The 23282-nt window shown below is 41.3% G+C and overlaps 1 protein-coding gene across 10 annotated transcripts in view; it reads left to right on the top strand.

Moving 5' to 3' along the window:
• Window positions 1-23282, top strand: part of MYO6 (myosin VI) — a 173917-nt gene that overhangs the window by 36413 nt on the left and 114222 nt on the right. For all 10 annotated transcript variants that reach the window (XR_007923236.2, XR_011388642.1, XM_008263127.4 and 7 more), the window contains exon 2: window positions 1750-1861. The gene's annotated coding sequence lies outside the window, so the exon portion shown is untranslated. The remainder of the gene's footprint in view (window positions 1-1749; window positions 1862-23282) is intronic.

Raw genomic sequence — 23282 nt, 5'->3', positions numbered from 1 at the left:
TTCAATAACAATTTCATTGTTATAAAGTTATTAAAAATAATCATTTTTTAAATGTCTGTGGGATCTATAATCATGTCCAGTTTTCATTCCTGACCTTGGTTGTTCTGGCTTCTATTTATTTGTTTGGACAGTCTTACTAGGAATCAATAATTTTCATTGAATCCAGAACACCCATGCTTTATGTTAGAGGAATTGGAGCTAGGCTTACTAAATGAACCTGCAAAGACAGATAAAGATGCTCGGGGCTGGCGCTGTGGTACAGCAGGTTAAAGCCCTGGCCTAAAGTGCCAGCATCCCATATGGGTGCCGGTTTTAGTCCTGGCTACTCCTCTTCTGATCCAGCTCTCTGCTATGGCCTGGGATAGCAGTGGAAGATGGCCCAAGTCCTTGTGCCCCTGCACCCACGTGGGAGACCTGGAAGAAGCTCCTAGCTTCGGATCGGTGCAGTTCTGGCCGTTGTGACCATCTGGAGAGTGAACCAGTGGATGGAAGACCTCTCTCTCTGTTTCTGCCTTTCTCTGTAACTCTGTCTTTCAAATAAATAAAATAAATCTTTTAAAAAAAGACAGATAAAGATGCTACAAAGACATTTCCTTTTGTATTACCAATTTGATTAAAGAAATTTGGATTAGATTTTGATTTTTAAAAAAGTTTTTTGGAGGCAGATAGACACAGAGGGAGCACCCCCACCCACTGGTTCACTCTCCTGGGCTAGGCTGAAGCTGATAACTCAATCAAGGTTTCCTGATGGGTGGTGGGAACCCAATTACTTGAGCTATGACCACTGCCTCTTGGGGTCTGTATTAGCAGGAAACTGGAGTCAGGATCTAGAGCCAGGCATGGAACCAAGTCACTCACATGTAGGATACAGGAGTGTCTTAGCCACAAGGCTAGGCCAATGTCTGTGCTTAGGTTTTGATTTTGGTCAAAGTGGTTTTATTATTATTATTAAAGAAAAATACAACTTGTATTTATTTGAGAGGCAGGGAGAGACAGAGAAAGCTTTTTTTTCTGCTGACTTCTCTCCAAAGCTTGTAACAACGAAGAGTGGTCCAGGCTGAACACTGGAACTGGAAACTCAATCCAGATTTCCTGAGTGGGTGGCAGTAACCCAGTTGCGTGAGCCATCACCACTGTCTACACAACTCTGCATTAGGAAGAAGCTGGAGTCAAGAGCTAGAGCCAAGTATTGAGCTCAGCCATTCTGGTGTGGGACACAGGTGTCTTAATAGCTAGTGTTGCTGTTTTGGTGCTCTGACATAAGTTGCATAGATTTTTGATTTGCCCTTAATCTTTTTTTTCCATAAGCCTTGTGGTCAATTTTGCACAGATTGTATTTTACAACAAAAATGTTATGGCGTAGTATTATGTTAGAAAAGATACACAAGGAGATACACCCGTGTGAATGGCCCCTTCGTTCTCTAGTGGGTTTAGAGGTAGCAGTAGCTTCAGAGAAAAAGGAATGCATATAGACCTCAGAGACGGTGGATGTGAAGCTCCCAGGGAGAGAAGGGGACCTGTGAATGCATGTGAAACAACCTGGAAGAATACATTCATTAAAAAAAAAAAAAGAAAGAAAAAAAAAAAAAAAGAAACAACCTGGGCTTTTGTTAGTGTGGGGTTGGTGTATATGAGGTTTGGTAAAAATGAGGTTGGGGAGAGGCACTGTGCAAGTCACAGAAGACCCAACTTGTGCCTCGCTGAAGGATTTCAACTGTAATCAAGTGGTTTTCTTGCTCTGCTCTGTAGACCACCCACAGGAGCTGCTGCTGAAGGAGGGGAAGACTGGCCTCTCAGCTCAGGACCACAGGCTTCTGTTAACAGAGCAGCTGCACTGTGTCTGGATACACTGCTGCGGAAGGTAAGGGTTCTTGGTGAAAGAGCGGTGTTTGAAAACTATTGTAAACACTCAAGAACCTTTGAGAGATTTCAAGCTGAGATTTTCAAGCACCTTTGAGAGATATTTGCATTGTAGAAATTTCACCCTGTTGGCACTGTGGACAACAGCTATTTTCCTGTTGGTACTCCCTCTTCCAGGCAGATTCTTTGGTAAAAGATAATTTCTTTATGAAAAAACAAAATGAATTTGATTGTTTTCCCTACTTTGCTGTATTAAGGTTACTTGGATTTTTGCCATAAAATAATATAGCTACAGTAGTATATATATTATATAACTAGAAATTACTATTTAGTTATTAAATCCAATATTTTTAATAGATACAACTTTTAATAGCAATCACAAAAATTCTTTCAGCAAGCAGGGCTATTATTTCATAATGACAAAGGATATTTTAATACAAATACAGGTTTTCTTACAACTTAGACAGGAGGAAGCTTCTTTTTTTTCAGATGACAGCAAAATGGATACAAATAGTAATTATATAATTCAGCCATTTTTTTGGAAAAATAGTGGATAAACAAAATATATGAGACAAGTTGAATTATGTTTGCATTTTATGGAGTAAACTCAAAGGGCTAAAAATTGTTTCTGCTGCCTGTGTGAATATTTCTGTTGTGTCCAGGACAAATCTTATTTTTTAAGTTATCCCTGGTGTACTCTCAGCCACTTCTTTAAATCTGCATGGAGGATGCCTACGTGAATAAGATGCCTTTGCCATCAGGGTGCTTCAGCTTGGTGGGAGTGTTAGTAAGAATATTTTCTCCAGTGAGGTGGAGGAGTGTGTGTTTGAGATGCAGTGGGAACAGACTTGAGAAAGTCGTGGGAGGAGGTTGGGCTGGAGTTCCAAAGTTTCTTATTTTGATCTGTTGTTAGTTTTTCTGAATGAGATTTCGTGTTTTAAATAATTATGTGTGTAATGTTCATAGTACTCTTAATGCTGTGATAATATAATGATTTCCAAGCACTAAAAAGGTTCTTAAAACTGATTAAGTAACTGAAAATTATTAAAATTGTAATGATTTGTGCTAAAAATATAAGAATATACTGTCTTTATTGATAAAAAATTCGGAATTTCAATGTCAGAGATTGTGCAATAGTCCTTTACTTCTTAGCTTAATTCCATTCATAAAAAGTACATGATCGGGCCGGCGCCGTGGCTCAATAGGCTAATCCTCCACCTTGCGGCGCCGGCACACCGGGTTCTAGTCCCGGTCGGGGTGCCGGATTCTGTCCCGGTTGCCCCTCTTCCAGGCCAGCTCTCTGCTATGGCCAGGGAGTGCAGTGGAGGATGGCCCAGGTGCTTGGGCCCTGCACCCCATGGGAGACCAGGAAAAGCACCTGGATCCTGGCTCCTGCCATCGGATCAGCGCGGTGCGCCGGCTGCAGCGGCGGCCATTGGAGGGTGAACCAACGGCAAAGGAAGACCTTTCTCTCTGTCTCTCTCTCTCACTGTCCACTCTGCCTGTCAAAAAAAAAAAAAAAAAAAAAAAAAAAGTACATGATCAAGGAGAATTTGACTTTCCACTGATTTAAGAGTGAAGAAATTATTTCAGACTGGTCTCTGAGTAATTGTGAAACAGAAGCATTTGAAGACTGCTTTTGAGCTACACTCATTTTTTTAAAAAAGATTTATTTATTTATCTGAGAGACAGAATTACAGATGGTGAGAGGGAAAGACCGGGAGAGAATTCTTCCATCCTCTGGTTCTCTCCTCAAATGACCACAAGGGCTGGAGCTGGACCAATCTGAAGCCCGGAGCCAGGAGCTTCTTCTGGGTCTCATACTTGGGTGCAGGGGCCCAAGGACTTGGGCCATCTTCTACTGCTTTCTTGGGCCATAGCAGAGAGCTGAATGTGAATGGAGCATCCGGGACTCAAACTGGCACCTATATGAGATACTGGCACTGTAGGCAGCGGTTTTACCCACCACACCACAGCACTGGCCCATAGAAAAGGTTTTAACAAATATTTTCATCTACTTGAAAGACAGAGTGATATATATATATATACACACACACACACACACACACACATGCACACACACACATGATATTGATTGATCTATATCTGGATTGATTGATGGATGGATGCTCATCTACTGGTTTGCTCCTCAAATGGCTGCACATCTGGCGTTGTGCCAGGCTGAAACCAGGAGCCAGGATCACCATTTGGGCCTCCCATGTGGGTTACAGATGCTCAAGAACTTGAGTCATCATCCACTGCCTCCTGATGCACTAGCAGGAAGCTGGATTAGAAGCAAAGCAACTGAAACTTGAACATTCTTTTTCTTTTTTCTTTTTTTTTTTTTTTTTTGACAGGCAGAGTGGACAGTGAGAGAGAGAGACAGAGAGAAAGGTCTTCCTTTACCGTTGGTTCACCCTCCAATGGCCGCTGTGGCTGGCACGCTGCGGCTGGTGCACGGTGCTGATCCGAAGCCAGGAGCCAGGTGCTTCTCCTGGTCTCCCATGGGGTGCAGGGCCCAAGCACTTGGGCCATCCTCCACTGCACTCCCAGGCCACAGCAGAGAGCTGGACTAGAAGAGGAGCAACCAGGACAGAATCTGGCGCCCCGACCGGGACTAGAACCTGGTGTGCTGGTGCCGCAAGGCAGAGTATTAGCCTAGTGAGCCGCGGCGCTGGCCATGAACATTCATTTTGATATGGGATGTGGGCTTCCTCAGCAACAGCGTAAGCTGCTGTGCCACAACACTGATTCCATATTTCCAATTCTGTAATGAAAGTTAGAATACAAGTCAGTGAGAACAAAATTCACATGCATTTTTATTTTTTTTATTTATTTATTTTTTTATTATTATTTTTTTTTTTTGACAGGCAGAGTGGACAGTGAGAGAGAGAGACAGAGAGAAAGGTCTTCCTTTGCCGTTGGTTCACCCTCCAATGGCCGCCGCGGCCGGCGCGCTGCGGCCGGCGCACCGCGCTGATCCGATGGCAGGAGCCAGGATCCAGGTGCTTTTCCTGGTCTCCCATGGGGTGCAGGGCCCAAGCACCTGGGCCATCCTCCACTGCACTCCCTGGCCACAGCAGAGGGCCGGCCTGGAAGAGGGGCAACCGGGACAGAATCCGGCGCCCCGACCGGGACTAGAACCCGGTGTGCCAGCGCCGCTAGGCGGAGGATTAGCCTAGTGAGCCGCGGCGCCGGCCGCATTTTTATTTTTTAAAGATTTATTTCTTTATTTGAAAGACTGAGTTACAGAGAGGCAGAGGCAGAGGGAGGGAGAGAGAGAGAGAGAGAGAGAGAGAGAGAGTGTGGCAGATCGATCTTCCATCCGTTGGTTCACTCTCCAAAATGGCTACAATGGCTGGAGCTGGGTGAAGCTGAAGCTAGGAGCCAGGAGCTTCTTCTGGGTCTCCCACATGGGTGCAGGGACCCAAAGACTTGGCCCTTCTGCTTTCTCAGGGGCATTGGCAGGGAACTGGACCAGAATTGGGCAGCTGGGACTGGTGCCCATATGGGGTGTCAGTACTGCCCGCTATGCTATGCCACAGCACTGGCTCCCTTCAAATGAATTTTTAAGCAAACTTTTAAATATTCAGTTCAAGAGAAATAATAAAGTATTGAGACTTTTGAACTATTAAAATGATAAATGAGAAATTGTCAGGGAGCTTTATGAAGCATTCCTGAAACAATGATGAAAATAATTAGCAGTGAATTATTCTATATAATATTTTCCTTGTTGAACCGTGGACTTCTTGTTAAATATGGAAAATTGTCTATTCTTATAGCCTCTCTTCAGACTTCTTTAAAATTACAGGGTAACAATTAAGAGAGTACAAATCTCTTAGGGTGCCAGTGCTGTGGCGTAGTGGGCTAAGCCTCCGCTTGTAGCTCCAACATCGTATATGGGCACGAATTCGAGTTCTGAGTGCTCTACTTCTGATTCAGCTCTCTGCTGTGGCCTGGGAAAGCAGTAGAGGATGGCCCAAGTGCTTGGGCCCCTGCACCCGTGTGGGAGACCTTGAAGAAGCTCCTGGCTCCTGGCTTTGGATTGGCTCATCTTCGGCCATTGTGGCCATTTCGGGAGTGAACCAGTGGATGGAAGACGTCTCTTTTTTTCTCTCTCTCTGTGTCTGCTTCCCTGTAATTCTGCCTTTCAAATAAATAAATAAACAAATCTCTAAGGACAAAATGATTAGAAGAAACAATAGTAGCAGATGAAAAGTTTTAGCACATCTTTGAAAACTGGACAGCAAGAAAGAGCAATATTGTCTGATTAAGAAGAGCAATCTGTATTTTTAATTTTTGCGGAAGAGACAAACAAAAAGAAAGCATCAAATCAAACTGAAGAATCTTTGGTAACCCTAACGTTTGTAGGTTCCAGTTCCTACAGAAGGTGAGGGTGAAGACGCAGGGTGACAAACAGTGGAGCTGGCTGGGAGGCTGTTTATGAAGAGAGTGGGCCCTGGGTCTGTAGCCATCTTATCAGACCAGAGACTTTTTTCTGGGTAACTGAACTTCAGCAGAGGAAGACCAATAGATATTAACAGTTGGAAAAATCCCTAAAAAAGTGTTGAGTGCTGCCCAGTTATTCTAAGTTTTTATTTGTTTTATTTTACTTGAAAGGCAGGGAGAGAGAGAGAGGGAGAGAGATCGAGTAAAAGAGAGACTGAGAGATTGATTATATCCACTGGTTCACTCCTGAGTGCCTGCAATAGCCGAGACTAGGAGTGGCCAAAACTTGGAGCCTGGAACCTCAACATGGATCTCCTGTGTTATGGGAGGGACCTGACTACTTGAGCCATCACCTGCTTTCTCCCAGGGTGTGCTTAAGCTGGAGGCTGGAATTGGGAGCAGAGCCTGGACTTGCACCTAGGCACCCTTCCTACAAGAAGCTGATGTTCCAAGTGAGGATTTAACTGCTAGGCCAAACTCCTACCTGCTGTGCAGTACTCTAGAATGAAGTCCACAAGGTAATAGTCTAGGTCTGCTAACACAGAGCTACTGGTCAGCTTTTTAGTGACTTCTCAATATGGATGAAAACCAGATGTGGTAAGGAAAGGCTTTCTGTGAAAGAGAAAAAGCAATAGAAAAAAAAAAAAAAAGACAAGAAGAAGGAAACAGAGAAAATGGAGGGCATGTAAAATGTGACTAGAAATAAAATTGTTAAGAGGGAATTTAAAAAGTTAAGTGGAAGACATGTCTAAGAAGATGGAATATAGGGATAATGAAATGGATACCGGGGTAATTGTGACTCAGGGAGTTAGGCTGCCATAGCTTGGTACTCCTGCATCCCATATCAGAGTGCCAGCTCTTGCTAATGTGCATCCTGGGAGACAGCAGATCATGGCTCAAGTGCTTGGGTCCCTGCTGCCCTTGTGGGTGACCCACATGGGGTTCCTGGCTTCTAGCTAGTCCAGTCCTGGCTGTTGCAGACATATGGGGAGTGAACCAGTGCATGAGAGATCTCTCTTTTCCTTTCTCTCTCTCTTTTGCTCTGCCTTTCAAACAAATAAAAGCAACTAAATAAACTTTTAAAATGGATAATAGAGGAGCAAAGAAAAGAAAATAAGATCAGCGATTTCATAGAAATACATCAAATCATAGAACTTTCAGAAAGAAAACAATTTAGAACAATAATAGAAGTAATGTCAAAACATTCCTCAGCATTCTACGACTTGTTCTTCCAGACCACATATACTTTCAGAATGTGTAGCACAATGAATTCAAGCAATGTGTACTCCCACATTTTGTCAGGGACATTTAGAATACTCAGGATAAAGATTCCTTGTGAGAGGAAAAAGGGTGCAAATGATCAGAAATCTGAACAGCATAGCAGTTTTGGGTGATAAAAATACACCCAGGCAAGAGTAGTGAAGAAAAGCCCCAGAATGACCACTGGGCAGCAAGTCCAGAGAGAAACCAAACAAATCGAGGGAAGGGGAGGCACAGTTGCTGGTTATGTAAGCCTCTATAAATACTATTATTTAGCATTAAAAACATAGTGTCCTCATCACGTTAATATAAAGATGTAAAAGTGCATCTTCATGAAACCTGTCATGTTGAATGGGGCTTATGAGAGAATTGTAGTTATTAATATTACTTAATGTGAGTAGCTAAACTGAAATACAAAAGCTCCAACATTAAGTGCCAAGGAATTCTTACTTCATGAAGAGTACTCAGTAGTCCTAATGGATTCTATCCTGGGATGGTAATTCTTGAGAATGGAGACTAAATTGTAGCTGAGTTGAATTTTAATTGTTGAATAATCACTGTGTAATTAAGTTCAGAGAATGAATGAGATGATAAAATAGCAATGGACTAGTTGGACTACTCTGACATAATGTGTAATACCCCGACTGACCTTAAGGAGGGATTTTAAATAAAATGATAGTGTAAAAACTCAAGATTGAATTTTGGCATAAGCAGAAAGCAGCAGCTTTGGAGGAAATAATCCACAGCTATGTTGGTGGTTAGGAGTCAAGGCAAAATGCCCACAGCCCAGTAAAGGAGCCGGTTTCCTTTGTGAGATCCATTAAAAAACAAAACAGAAGAGTCTGCTTATTTTGAACTCTGTTTAGGGAAACTGAAGCCCTTTAACCCTGTAGGGAACTTTTTTTTTTTTTTTTTTTTTTTAGGTTGTCATGCTTTATGAGCCGGGAAGCTGTATAGAGCTTTTGATCATATATCAGCATTTTATGTTTCTAGGGCGATTGGTTATTTTTGTTTCCACAAAATTACTTGAATAACTTTAAATCCCTTGGCAAGGCCATTGCAGTTTCATAAAACACTTTTTATAAAGGTTCATAATGACATATAAATTGTTTGTCCCAAATCTTGCTCTAAAAACTAGAAAATGTCTAAGCAGTTATTGCACTCAGAGAAATTCCCTTTATATATATGTGTGTATATATCAACGTGTATGTGTGTGCTTAAAATTTATTTATTTGAAAGGAGAGTTACAGACAGAGAAAAGGAGAGACAGAGAGATCTTCCACCATTGATTTTACTCCCGAAATGGCACCAATGGCTCAGGCTGTGCCAGGAACCCGGAGCTCCTTCTGGATCTCCCACATGGGTGCAGGGACCCAAGGATTTGGGCCATCTTATGCTGTTTTCCCAGGCATATTAGCAGGGAGCTGGATCAGAAGTGGAGCAATCAGGACTGGAACTGGCGCCCATATGGGATGCAGGCACTGCAGACAAAGGCTAAACCTACTGTGCCACAGTGGCAACCCTTTAAATGTATTTTTATTTAGCTACTTAGAAGATAATTTTTACTTAACTTTGCCAGCTATTTGGTTAAACTTTGTATTTTTATCCAGGTTTGGATATTATATTATAATATATTACCATAGTAATATAATATATTACTATATAATATATATAATATATAATATATAATATATATAATATATAATATATATAATATATAATATATAATATAATATATTACTATGGTAATATATTATAATATAATAATTATATTATTTACTATAATATATTATATTATAATTATTAAATTACTATAGTTCCTTATTATATTACTATAGTTCCTTAATTTTATTAATCCAGCATATTTGTGTGAAATTACTAAATCGGATGGTAACCAGTGAATGTATTTGATTAGAGGAATATTTGTAGCCCAACAGATTGAAACAATAAGAAGAATCTAGTTGCTCAGTAATAAATTAAAAGATAATTGCTGTACTGAATTTGCTTTTTAGTGGGTTTGTAAAACAAAATAAAGTCATAAAATTGATGACCAATTCATCTTTATATATGAGGAATTAAATTTCTCATATATAGTAGCTTCAAAACTTTATTTGAAATGTCTAGTCAATTACTAAACCTGTTTAGTTTATTGTTTGTTTATTCATTGATTGTTTACTTCTATCTGGTATTTATCTCATTCTGTCATTTTCTGTTACTGCTATAGTTTTGGAGTGTGTGAGTTTTTCTCTTTGTATTGGTTTCTTGGATACAGTTTCTTGTACCAACCAGAACATAATGATCTTTCTGCTATACAAGTCCAATTTGATGGCCATCTGTTATCTGTATAATAAAGAATTAGTTGAGGACTTTTGCACTTTGATGTGGATCTGCCTCTCCAGCTTTGTATTCCAAAGCTTTGCTTTGTGTTGCATTGTGTTGCATTGTGCTTCTCTCTCTCTCTCTCTCTCTCTCTCTCTAAGGTTTACTTATTTATTTGAAGAATTATAGAGGCAGTGGCAGAGAGAGAGGTTTTCCAACCGCTGGTTCGCTCCCCAGATGGCCGCAACGGCCATAGCTGCACCAATCTGAATCCAGGAACCAGCAGCTTCTTCTGGGTCTCTCACATGGGTGCAGGGACCCAAGGATTTAGGCCATCTTCTACTAATGCATATCCTGGGAGGCAGCAGTGATAACTTAAATACTAGGTTCCTGCTACCCATGTGGGAGACCCAGATTGAATTCTGGGCTTCTGGCTGTGGCTGGCTGAGCCCTAGCTATTAAGGGCATTTTGGAAGTGAACTACCGGATGGAAGAACTCTATCTCTACCTTTCAAATAAATAAAAATGCAAAAATAAAAATTAAGAAAGAGAGGTATAGGCATTGAGTCTGTCAACTAATGGGATGGTCTAATAGTCAGAAGAGGGAGATGGATGATGGAGAGAAGAGATTAGATGGGAGAAAGAGGAAAAGAGGAGAGAGAGAGAGAGAGAGATTGTTGAAGTACTGTACTTGCGTGGCTGGTAAGGGATAGGATTAGTCATAAATATGAGGAAGAATAATTTGGCATTTGTAACGGAATGCAAGTCAGAATATATGGTCATACATATAAGTTGATAAGTAGATGTGGTAAGGAGATACTGAAAAATTCCTAGTGTTTTAAATGAGAAAATTTGTACTTGCATTTTTAGAGATAGCTTAGTAGATTCTGTCCTCGGAACATATTATTGAGTGAGGTTGGAAGTAATTAAACTGGCTCTTTTTTTTTTTTTTGGACAGGCAGAGTTAGACAGTGAGAGAGAGAGAGAGAGAAAAAGGTCTTCCTTCCGTTGGTTCACCTCCAAAATGGCCACTATGGCTAGTGCTACGCCAATCCGAAGCCAGGAGCCAGGTGCTTCCCCCTGGTCTCCCATGCAGGTGCAGGGCCCAAGCACTTGGGCCATCCTCCACTGCCCTCCCGAGCCACAGCAGAGAGCTGGACTGGAAGAGGAGCAACAGGGACTAGAACCCAGCACCCATATGGGATGCCAGTGCCTCAGGCAGAGGATTGACCAAGTGAGCCACGGTGCTGGCCCTAAAGTGGCTCTTAAAAAGAAATTTGAGGCCAGCGCCGTGGTTCAATAGGCTAATCCTCTGCCTAGCGGTGCCGGCACACTGGGTTCTAGTCCTGGTCGGGGCGCTGAATTCTGTCCCAGTTGCCCCCCTTCCAGGCCAGTTCTCTGCTATGGTCCGGGAGTACAGTGGAGGATGGCCCAAGTCCTTGGGCCCTGCACCCCATGGGAGACCAGGAGAAGCACCTGGCTCCTGCCATCAGATCAGCGCGGTGCACCAGCCGCAGCGCGCTGGCCGCGGCGGCCATTGGAGGGTGAACCAACGGCAAAAGGAAGACCTTTCTCTCTCTCTCTCTCACTGTCCACTCTGCCTGTCAAAAAAAAAAAAAAAAAAAAAAAAAAAAAAAATTTGAAGAGGTGGTTTATCATTTGTAAAATAACTGAATATGATTATTATATATTTTTGTTTGATGTTTCAATTAAGAAAGAAATGATAAAGGTATTTTATAACTAACCCATCAAATGGAAAATTCTAGTGTAAAGCTCTAGTCCTTTGATTATCATCTGTTTGTCGGCAAGTTATTTTAAAACCGTATTAACTGGAAGACAAAATTAACTCCCTGCATAAGTATGTTTACCATTTAGCACAGATCACTCAAGATAAGAAGTTCAGTTTTGCAGTTCCTTGTCAATATTCTCAGTGACAAATTTAAATTCAAATACAAATTAAATTGGGACTTTGTAAGTAAGGAATAAGCATCTTAGTGCATACAGAAGAAGTAATGAGAGGCTTTTTTAAAGCCCTTCTTTCTTAGTCCATTTTGTATTGCTAGAGCAGAGTCTCACAGGCTATGAAGAACAGAGGTTCGTTTCTTCTTGTTCTGGAGCCTGGCATCTGATAAGGGCCTCCTTGCTGCATCCTCTCATGGAGACAGGCAGAAGGACAGGAGAATGAGACAGCGAGAAGGGCTGAACTTTGCTGACAGATCCACTGGTTCGGTAATGTAACCCACGAGCACCTTGAAGACATTAATCCACCTGGAAGGACAGCGCCCTCCTGACCTAATCATTTCTTGAAGGTCCCTCTTCTCAATGTGGGTGCAATTCGGAATTAAGTTTATAACATGAAATTTGGGGGAAGCATTCAAATCATAGCACATTTCTCTATCTTTTGAGCTATTTATTTCTTACCCCATTGAAAACTAGGGTATGACTGCACAGTGTTATGTAACTAGGCCATTTTCCAGAGTGTACAAATATGAACCGCTGAAGAGCACAGGGAGCTCAATTAGGTAAAGCCGTGCAGTACAGAGCTGATGAGTTTCGACTTGGGGACACGCAGGAATCAAATATGGCCTTTGTGCTTGTGTTTCTTAGTTGTCTCTGGGCAGGTTATCAAACTTCCAGACCGGCCGGTGCCGCGGCTCACTAGGCTAATCCTTCGCCTTGCGGCGCCGGCACACCGGGTTCTAGTCCCAGTCGGGGCGCCAGATTCTGTCCCGGTTGCCCCTCTTCCAGGCCAGCTCTCTGCTATGGCCAGGGAGTGCAGTGGAGGATGGCCCAAGTGCTTGGGCCCTGCACCCCATGGGAGACCAGGAGAAGCACCTGGTTCCTGCCTTCGGATCAGCGCAGTGCGCCGGCCGCAGTGCGCTGGCCGCGGCAGCCATTGGAGGGTGAACCAACGGCAAAAGGAAGACCTTTCTCTCTGTCTCTCTCTCTTACTGTCCACTCTGCCTGTCAAAAAACAACAACAACAACAACAACAACAACAACAAAAAACACCACACTTCCAGACCTCGGTTTCCTGTTACAAAATGAGGATGATAGACTCCCTCCCAGAGTTGTAAAAATTAAGTGAAATAAAATACAAAAAACGTACTGTAGTGTACTATCTAGTATGTAGTGAATGGTTTGTGAAATGTTTTTATTTTACTGTTTCCTTTGACTAGCTGAACTGAACTTTATACCAACTATGAGAAGAAAATCCAGTTTGTCTTCAGTTCCTGTTTTTGTGTGATGTAGGCACATTCAACAGAGCCTAGTTAATAGGGTTAAATTCTTTAAGCTGATGAATTACATGAGAACTTTATTGACTGTCTAGATCGTACTGATTTTTTTTTTTTTTTTTTTTTGTGAAAGAATGTTTAGAAGTTGTAGAGGGGCCGGTTCTGTGGCATAGTGGATAAAGCCACCGCCTGCAGTGCTGGCATCCCACATGGGCACTGGTTCAAGTCTTGGCTACTCCACTTCTGATCCAACTCTCTGCTATGGCCTGGGAAAGCAGTAGAAGGTGGCCCAAGTGCTTGGGCCCCTGTACCTTCATGGGAGATCCAGAGAAACTCCTGGCTCCTGGCTTTGGATTGGCCCAGCTCTGTCTGTTGCAGCCATTTGGGGAGTGAACCAGCAGATGGAAGATATCTCTCTGTCTCTGTCTCTCTCTGCCTCTCTCTGCCTTTCTCTTTGTAACTCTGCCTTTCAAATAATTAAATAATCTTTAAAAAAATGTTGCAGAAGCAAGCATCCTCTATTCTTTTTTAATTTGTATGTCTCTGAGTTGATTTCTTCTGATTGTAGTGTTTGGGGTTGGATTTTGTTTTTTCCTTCCTCATTCAGGAGAATTATATATTGCTTGGATTAGGTTGGACTTGGGATCACTTCCTGAAATGACCCTGCTACTTTACTTGTAGGTGAAAGTCTTCAGCTTCTGTTTGGGATCATTTGGGAGTAAGTTAAAAATACCAGAGATGTCACAGATGTGTTTAAAAGACCAATTGTTATAGATTATTTTCACCTCAATACCAGACTTCTTATCATGTAGAGTTACATCTAGATTGTGGTTTTGTTCCCACACAGAAATTTAAGTCCTTGAAAAATCTGAGTAACATTGACCCTTGACCTTTGTTTAAATGCTGAATGTGCAGAGTGGGACCATTTTCTACAGAAAATAGGGAAATCACCTTTCTTTGGACTGAACATCAACTTGGTGTCTGGAAATTTGGTTGTTCTTTCCATTAACCACCTGTTGGGAGACCAGAATTATTCCTTGGTGGAAAAATGAATTAAAATTCCTTTTTTTTTGTAAAGAACAAGTAACTTTTTTTTTTTAGTTTTTATTTTTATTATTATTTTTTTTTTACATTTTTTTAACTTTTATTTAATGAATATAAATTTCCAAAGTATGGCCCATGGACTACAATGGCCTCTCCCCCATATCGTCCCCCCCACCCGCATCCCTCCCCTTTCCCACTCCCCGTCCCCTTCCACCCACATGAGGACCCATTTTCGATTCTCTTTATATACAGAAGATCAGTTTAGCATATGTTAAGTAAAGATTTCAACAGTTTGCTCCCACACAAACATAAAGTGAAAAATAATAGATGATTTTTTAAATGATGATGAAATCAGATCAGACCTGTTGTCATGTTTAATCCCAGTGAGAGTCAAGTTGGGAATTGATAATTTCTTCTTCTTCTTTTTTTTTTTTTTTTTTTTTTTTTACAGAAGATCAATTTAGTATGCATTAAGTAAAGATTTCAACAGTTTGCACCCCCATAGAAACACAAAGCGAAATATACTGTTTGAGTACTCATTATAGCATTAAGTCTCAATGTACAGCACATTAAGGACAGAGATCCTACATGAGGATCTGCACAATGACTCCTGTTGTTGACTTTACAAATTGACACTCCTGTTTATGGCATCAGTAATCTCCCTATGCACCAGTCATGAGTTTCCAAGGCTATGGAAGCCTTTTGAGTTCACCAACTCTTATCTTGTTTAAACAAGGTCATATTCAAAGTGGAGGTTCTCTCCTCCCTTCAGAGAAAGGTACCTCCTTCTTTGATGACCTGTTCTTTCCACTGGGATCTCACTCACAGAGATCTTTCATTTAGGGTTGTGTTTTTTTTTTTTTTTTTTTTTTTTTGCCAGAGTGTCTTGGCTTTCCATGCCTGAAATACTCTCATGGGCTTTTCAGCCAGATCCGAATGCCTTTAGGGCTGATTCTGAGGCCAGAGTGCTGTTTAGGACATCCACCATTCTATGAGTCTGCTGAGTATCTCGCTTCCCATGTTGGATCACTCTCCCCTTTATTTATTCTATCAGTTAGTATTAGCAGGTACTAGACTTGTTTATGTGCTTCCTTTGACTCTTAGTCCTTTCATTATGATCAATTGTGAACAGAAATTGATCACTGGGACTGGTGAGATGGCATTGGTACATGCCACCTTGATGGGATTAAATTGGAATCCCCTGGTATGTTTCTAACTCTACCATTTGGGGCAAGTCAGCTTGAGCATGTCCCAAATTGTACATCTCTTCCCTCTCTTATTCCTACTCTTATGTTTAACAGGGATCACATTTCAGTTAAATTTCAACACTTAAGAATAACTGTGTATTAATTACAGAATTAAACCAGTCATATTAAGTAGAACAGACAAAAAAAACTACTAAGAGGGATAATGTATTAAGTAAGAACAAGAAACTTTTTTTTTTTTTTTTTTTTTTTGACAGGCAGAGTGGACAGTGAGAGAGACAGACAGAGAGAGAAAGGTCTTCCTTTTGCCGTTGGTTCACCCTCCAATGGCCGCCGCTGCAGCCGGCGCACCGCGCTGATCCGATGGCAGGAGCCAGGATCCAGGTGCTTTTCCTGGTCTCCCATGGGGTGCAGGGCCCAAGCACCTGGGCCATCCTCCACTGCACTCCCTGGCCATAGCAGAGAGCTGGCCTGGAAGAGGGGCAACCGGGACAGAATCCGGCTCCCCGACCGGGACTAGAACCCGGTGTGCCGGAGCCGCAAGGTGGAGGATTAGCCTAGTGAGCCGCGGCGCCGGCTAGAACAAGAAACTTTTAAGAAATACCTTTTGGGGCTGGCACCATGGCACAGTAGGTTAATCCTCCACTTGCAGTGCTGGCATCCCATATGGGCACTGGTTCTAGTCTCAGCTGCTCCTCTTCCGATCCAGCTCTTTGCTGTGGCCTGGGATAGCAGTAGAAGATGGCCCAAGTCCTTGGGCCCCTGCACCCACGTGGGAGACCCAGAAGAGGCTCCTGGCTCCTGGCTTCAGATCAGCACAGCTCCTGCCGTTGCAGCCATTTGGGGAGTGAACCAGCTGATGGAAGACCTTTGTCTCTCCCTCTCACTGTCTGTAATTCTACCTCTCAAATAAATAAACAAAAGAAAAAAAATACCTTTTAAATTTACTACAAATTACAAAATTGAGTGAGTTCTGGATGTACTCATTGGATAGTATATAAAATGAGTCACAACATACGGAAAATTTAAATAACCCTGGAAAATTAATTTGTGTTATACCGTGTTCTGTTATTTTAATATCCATGAAAAAAATTTTGATCTTCTGAAGTAAACTGGCATATTTCTCTTTGAAGAATATAGACCTTTCTTTTAGAATAGTCTTAAGTTTTTGGGCCAGCACTGTGGAGCAGTGGTTTAAAGCCGTGGCCTGCAATGCCAACATCCCAGATGAGCACTGGTTCGAGTCCTGGCTCCTCCACGTCCAGTCCAGCTCCCTGTTAATGTACCTGGGAAAGCAGAAGATAGCCCAAGTCCTTCGGCCCCTGTATCACTTGCGAGACCCAGAGGAAGCTCCTGGTTTCTGGCTCCTGGCTTTGGATTGGCTCAGCTTTGGTCATTCCAGCCGTTTGGAGAGTGAACCAGCGGATGGAAGACCTCTCTCTCTGTCTATACTTCTCTCTCTAACTTTGTCTTTCACATAAATAAAACAAATCTTTTAAAAAAATAGTTTACTTTTGGACAGATTATCTTAAGGATTGTTTATGTATTTGAATTACAAGACAGTTAAAATTGGTTTTGTGATTGTAATTTTTATTTTTTTAAAGATTTTTTATTTATTTGAAAGATAGTTACAGAGAGAGGTAGAGACAGAGAGGTCTTCCATCCGCTGGTTCACTCCCCAGATGGCCACAACGGCCAAAGCTGCACCAATCCAAAGCCAGGAGCTTCTCTGGGTCTCCCACGGGGGTTCAGTGGCCCAAGTACTTGGGCTATTTTCCACTGCTATCCCAGGCCATAGCAGAGAGCTGAATCAGAAGAGGAGCAGCCGGGACTAGAACTGGTGCCCATATGGGATGCCAGCACTGCAGGCCAGGGCTTTTTTAAATTTTATTTTATTATTTATTTTTTTAAGTTTTTTTTTTTTTAATTTGTTTGAAAGAGTTAGAGAGAGAGGTAGAGACAGAGAGAGAGGCAGTTCTCACAATTAAGACTGTATAGTACTTATACTAATTTTGTTGATAGTTTTCAAATCATCTTATGTTTAAAAATATGTAATATCTATGTAGTGAACCTAATAAAATTTTTACTTTAATTTTTCACTCTTTTTTGTTAGCATAATAACCTTAGCTGTGTCTATTTAGCAGGAGTTATTGTTGGTTTAGCCATTTCTGAGAATCAAATGGTTATGAACTCAGCTTTCCACATTGATACATTGGAGTGTCTTTTTTTTTTTTTATTTTTTTTTATTTTTTGACAGGCAGAGTGGACAGTGAGAGAGAGAGAGACAGAGAGAAAGGTCTTCCTTTTGCCGTTGGTTCACCCTCCAATGGCCGCCGCGGCCAGCGCGCTGCGGCCGGCGCACCGCGCTGATCCGATGGCAGGAGCCAGGATCCAGGTGCTTTTCCTGGTCTCCCATGGGGTGCAGGGCCCAAGCACCTGGGCCATCCTCCACTGCACTCCCTGGCCACAGCAGAGAGCTGGCCTGGAAGAGGGGCAACCGGGACAGAATCCGGCGCCCCGACCGGGACTAGAACCCGGTGTGCCGGCGCCGCTAGGCGGAGGATTAGCCTAGTGAGCCGCGGCGCCGGCCCATTGGAGTGTCTTAAGCTTTAAAGTTATTTTGTAAAAATGGTCAGTCATCAGGATTGGGGCTGTATTCAACTGAACCTTCAAAATGGATGTTGTGCAGGAGTCACTGTGCACTTACTCCCCATGTAGGATCTCTGTCCTTAATGTGTTGTACAATGTGAATTAATGGTGTAACTAGTACTCAAACAGTACTTTACACTTTGTGTTTCTGTGTGGGTGCAAACTGTTGAAATCTTTACTTAGTAAATATTAAGTAGATCTTCTATATATAGTATATACTAAATTGATCTTCTGTATATAAAGATAATTGAAAATGAATCTTGATGTGAATGGGATGGGAGAGGGAGTGAGAGATGGGATGGTTGCAGGTGGGAGGGAGGTTATGGGGGAGAAAAGCCACTGTAATGCAAAAGCTGTACTTTGGAAATTTATATTTATTAAATAAAAGTTTAAAAAAAATTTAAAAGAAAAAAAATGGATGTTGTGGCTGGCATAGACATTTCCCTTTTTTTCATGCCTTACACTGAAAAGGATTTCTATATTTTCTCTTCGGTATCTAACCCTAAAGCACCTTGTAGGTGCTCAGAAAATATACACAGGAAAAATAGATGAATGAATATCAAAATTTTTTCTTCATTAATTTGAAGTAGTCAGTCTGTAGGTGTTATTAATCTTTAGGTGTTTTCTTATTTCTTTGCCCTGAATTTGGATTTGATGGTATATATTTTCTCCCCTTGTTCATGAATGTTTATTGCTGATAAAACTATAATAGTCATAGTAAAGTTCATTGCTGGTGTTTAATGTGTGTTACAATATTATAACAATAAAATATTACTCATACTTGCTACAGCTAGTGGAAGATAATTAACTTGGAAGTGTTTTTCTGGAAGGGCCTTTTCAAATGTAATTTAGTGATTAAAGGGACCCCTGCTGAAATGTTTTTGACAGTTTTGTCATATAAATAAGTTTTTATGGAGCTGAAGTGCTTGATGAAAGATTGTTTTAGGTACACACAAAATGTTGGAGCTACAGCCGGCTGCTACCTGGTGCCCAATTTTCTTACTATCTGGAAACTTGGGAAGCTAATAGCTTTTAGGATATACTGATACAGCTGAGAGGAGTTGCCAGTTTAAAGCTGTGTGCCAAAGGTGCATATAGCATTGTTTTTGTCAGCAAGGCTTGGCAGGGCCTGGCCAGTGAAAAAGTGATATTTTTAAAAGGGAAATTGGATACATCCACCCCAGTTCCCTGTGCCTATCTCTCCAGAGGGACTCAGGGCTCAGGGCCTTCTTAGCAGCTGCTTTCCTCTTGGTGGCCAAGGCATCTCTTATACCTCTTTAGGTACAAGATAAGCAAAATAAATAATAGTAGAAGGAATGTCTGTCGAAGGCACCTGGTAGAGGAGTCTGCCTACCCTGTGTAGTGTTTCTTTCTTCCTTTTTGGTATCTTATTCTTGCTTTTTCAGCCCAGCCTTTTAGCTGGTACTAAAATTTTAATATCTTAGCTAAAAAAAAAAGTTGTTACATATCACAACTGTACTTTAAAAGATATATTTATTTATTTGAAATACAGACAGAGAGGAGAGACAGAGATCTTCCATCCTCTGGTTTATTCCCCAAAAGCCTGTAACAGCTGAGTCTCCAGCTTGGATCTTCCAAGTGGTGGCTTGGAACTAAATACCTGAGCCATCACCTGCTGCCTTCCAGGGCGCACATTAGCAGGGCTGTGGAGCTGGGATTCGAACCCAGGCCCTCCGACAAGGGACTCTGGCATCCCAAGTGGTGTCTTGACCATTGTGCCAAATGCCTGACTCATAACAATACTTTTTAAATGATAATTTTTGCAGTTAATAGTGACATACCAGATAATGGCTCATATTTTGTGTTACGGATCTGCCCATTTTGCTTATGGGTAATGGATGCTACTGGGATCATGACTGGCATTGAAGAGAAGAAAGAAACATGAATGTATTTGTCACTCTCAATTCCAGGGTTTGCTAAGGGGGCCTCCTGGTGATTTGCTTTTCGTCTTTCAACAGAGACTAAATGAAAATGTAGAGTAGTACCTCAAGAAGGCTGTCGGTTATGTTCTTCACATTAACCAGGGCTTCTGTTGATTACTATAGTGCTTACTTTACAAATACACTATCTGTTGTCAGTCAAATACTAAAAATGAGATAACTTTTGGTTGATGATGAGTTATTGAAGAACATTCCCTCTCTTTTCCTAAAACTTCAGGAATTTTTTATTTTCTTAATTAACCCCAGTGGTTCTTACTGTTTTTGTTTTGCCTTAGTATTCCTGCAGTGCTTATGTTAGTTAGCCTTTAATGTGTTTAAGGCTTTTATTTATTTATTTTTCATTCTGATGCTACATTTATCTTATACTTTTTTAAAATTTATTTTTTAAGGAATACAAATTTTGTAAGTACAGCTTTAGGAATATAGTTATTCTTCCTGCCATACCCGCCCTCCCACCCACATTCCCACTCCTCCTCCTCTTCCTCCACCCTCTCCCCTTCCCAGTCCCATTCTCCATTAAGATTCATTTTCAATTAATTTTGTACACAGAAGACCAACTCTATAATAAGTAAAGATTTCAACAATTTGCACACACACACACACACACACACACACCAAAAAACTATTTGAGGACAGTTGGGAATTTCTGCATCTAAGTTCATAAGGGGTATGAGTCTATTTTTCATTTTGCTTTGTCATCTGGGTTTGGAATCTAGGTGATTCAGGCCTCATAGAATGAATTTAGAAGGGTTCCCTCGCTTTTGATTTTATTGAATAAATTGAGGTGCTGACGCTATGGTGTAGTAGGCACCAATTTTTGTCCTAACTGCTCCTCTTCTGATCCAGCTCTCTGCTTATGGCCTGGAAAAGCAGTGAAAGATGGCCCAAGTGCTTGGGCCCATGTACAGTTAACTCTCATTATACAACTCATTGAGAACAAAAGTCCTGCATGGGGAGTTAGTGCACAGTGACTCCTGTCAGTGACCACCCGAGGCTCTTGTCATGAGCTGCCTCGGCAATGGAAGCCTTTTGAGTCCACAGACTCCATCAGTATTTGGACAAGGCCATGAGCAAAATGAAAGTTCTTTCCTCCCTTTAGAGAAAATGTAAGGCTTTTAGTGCAGGTGCAATGGGAATTGAGACTGTCTCTTTAAAAATTCCCTTTGCAGTGTATTTTAAAGTACCCTTCCTATGCAAACACACTTGATAAGAATGAATGTTGATTGCATGGGTTCTTTGAAGGATTTTTTGGGAATAGGAACACATCTAGAAGAATTTTATTGTCTCTGGTGGGATGAGTAGATCGGACTCCATTAATGAAGGATAATTTATACTATAAATATTTAAAATTACAAAAACAAAAACAATTAAAAGACACTTTAAAACAGATTTATTTTAATGAAAATCTTTCACAGATTAGTATTTGGGGGCTGGACTTACGATATAGCAAGTAAAGCTGCCTCCTGTGACATTGACATCCCCTATGAGTATAGATTTGTGTCCTGGCTGCTCCATTTTCCAATTAGCTCCCTGATAATAGCCTGGGAAAGACACTGGAAGATGGCCCAAGTGCTTGGGCCCCTGCTACTTACACATGAGACCTGGAAGAAGCTCCTTGCTCCTGGCTTCAGTCTGGCCCTGCCCTGGCCATTGCAACCATTTGAGGAGTGAACCAGTGGATGGAAGATCTCTGTGTTTTTCCCCCTCTCTCTGTAACTTTGACTTTCAAATAATTAAATAAATCTTAAAAGAAATGTTTGGTAGAATAAAGCAAGTGAAAGCCTTAGGTCCTGGGCTTATTAAAAAAAAATATAATGTTTAATTTAATGACTGTTCAGAACGTCTTTCAGGCAAAGAATATCATTATGTATATATCACATAGTCAGAGCAGGACAAGGTAGATAAGAAACTGCACCAGATTTGCCTGTTTCAGGGGCAGTGGATGGCTTTGGTGATATTGCCCAATGTAGCTCTCCCTTGAAACCACTATGCTCCAGTCTAGTTTGCCTAAGTATGAAGTTCTAGGTTGGAAATAACTCTCTAGGATTTTAAAAGTATTGTTTTATTTGTTGCTTTGAGAGTCCCTGAAGCCATTCTGATTCATGATCCATTGGATACACCCTGGTTTTTTTTTTTTTAACCCCCTTTTTTTCCCCCTCATGGCTCTCTAAATGTGCAGTATCTTCATTCGTGATGCTCTGAAGTTTGACACTGGCATCTTTTTGTTGTGTGTATGTTTTTCAATGTTATCTTTGAGAACTCAATGGGTATTTTGGCTAGACTAATAAAAAATCATGTCTTCTATTTGTGAAGAATTTTCTCTGCATATTTCAAAGCTTTCTCCCTTTTTTTTTTTTTTTGTAGGGTAGGAATGGAGTAGTTTTCCTGGTATTTTGATGATGAATGTTTTTATTTTTTTTTTAAAAAGATTTATTTATTTGAGAGGTAGAGTGGCAGAGAGAGGGAGAGACTGAAAGAGAGCAAGAGATCTTCCATTTGCTGGTTCACTCCCCAAATGGGCACAATGACTGGGACTGGGCCAGGCAGAAGCCAGGAGCGAGGTGTTCTGTTCTAATCTCCCACATGAGTGGTAGGGACCTATGTACTTAGGCTATCTTCTGCTGTTTTTACAGGCACATTAGCTGGAAGTGAAACAGTTAGGACTCCAGCTGGTGCTCTGATATGGGACGTTGACATGGCAAGTGGTAGCTTAACCTGCTGTGCCACAGTACTGGTCTTTCATTTTCGTAACTTTTCCCTCCCTACTTTCTATACCTTTCTTTCTAGGCTCTCTGAAAGGTTTCCTTAACTTTATCTTCCATACATTCCAGTGAGTAATTCACTTCTATTGTCTTGTTAAAAATTATTCTGACTTTTGTTAAAAACAGGAAGGAAGTCTTTATCCATGACAATCGAAATAGGCATGTACTTTTATTTCTCTGCTAGAAGTATACTAGTCTGCTGGAGCTGTCTTAACAAAATACCACAAACTGAGTGGCATAAACAACTGAAACGTATTTTCTCAGAGTTCTGGATCCTAGAAATATGAGAGCTGTATGTCAGCAGGATTGGTTTCTGATAAGAGCGGTCTTTCTGGCTTGCAGACAACTGTGCTAAAGTGGCCTTTCCTCAGGGCATGTCCATGGAGATAGAGATTTCTCTATCTTCCTCTTGTGCCAAAGCCACCTGTCCTATCTGATTAGAACCCTATACATATGAACTTATTTGCCTTGAGTTATCTTTTGAATGCCGTATTTCCATGTATGGTCACGTGAAGTGTTTAAGGCTTTAACATGTGA

The sequence above is a fragment of the Oryctolagus cuniculus genome, chromosome 5 (genome assembly GCF_964237555.1).
Source record: "Oryctolagus cuniculus chromosome 5, mOryCun1.1, whole genome shotgun sequence".
NCBI lineage: Eukaryota > Metazoa > Chordata > Mammalia > Lagomorpha > Leporidae > Oryctolagus > Oryctolagus cuniculus.
This window is presented reverse-complemented; position numbering and strand designations above follow the sequence as displayed.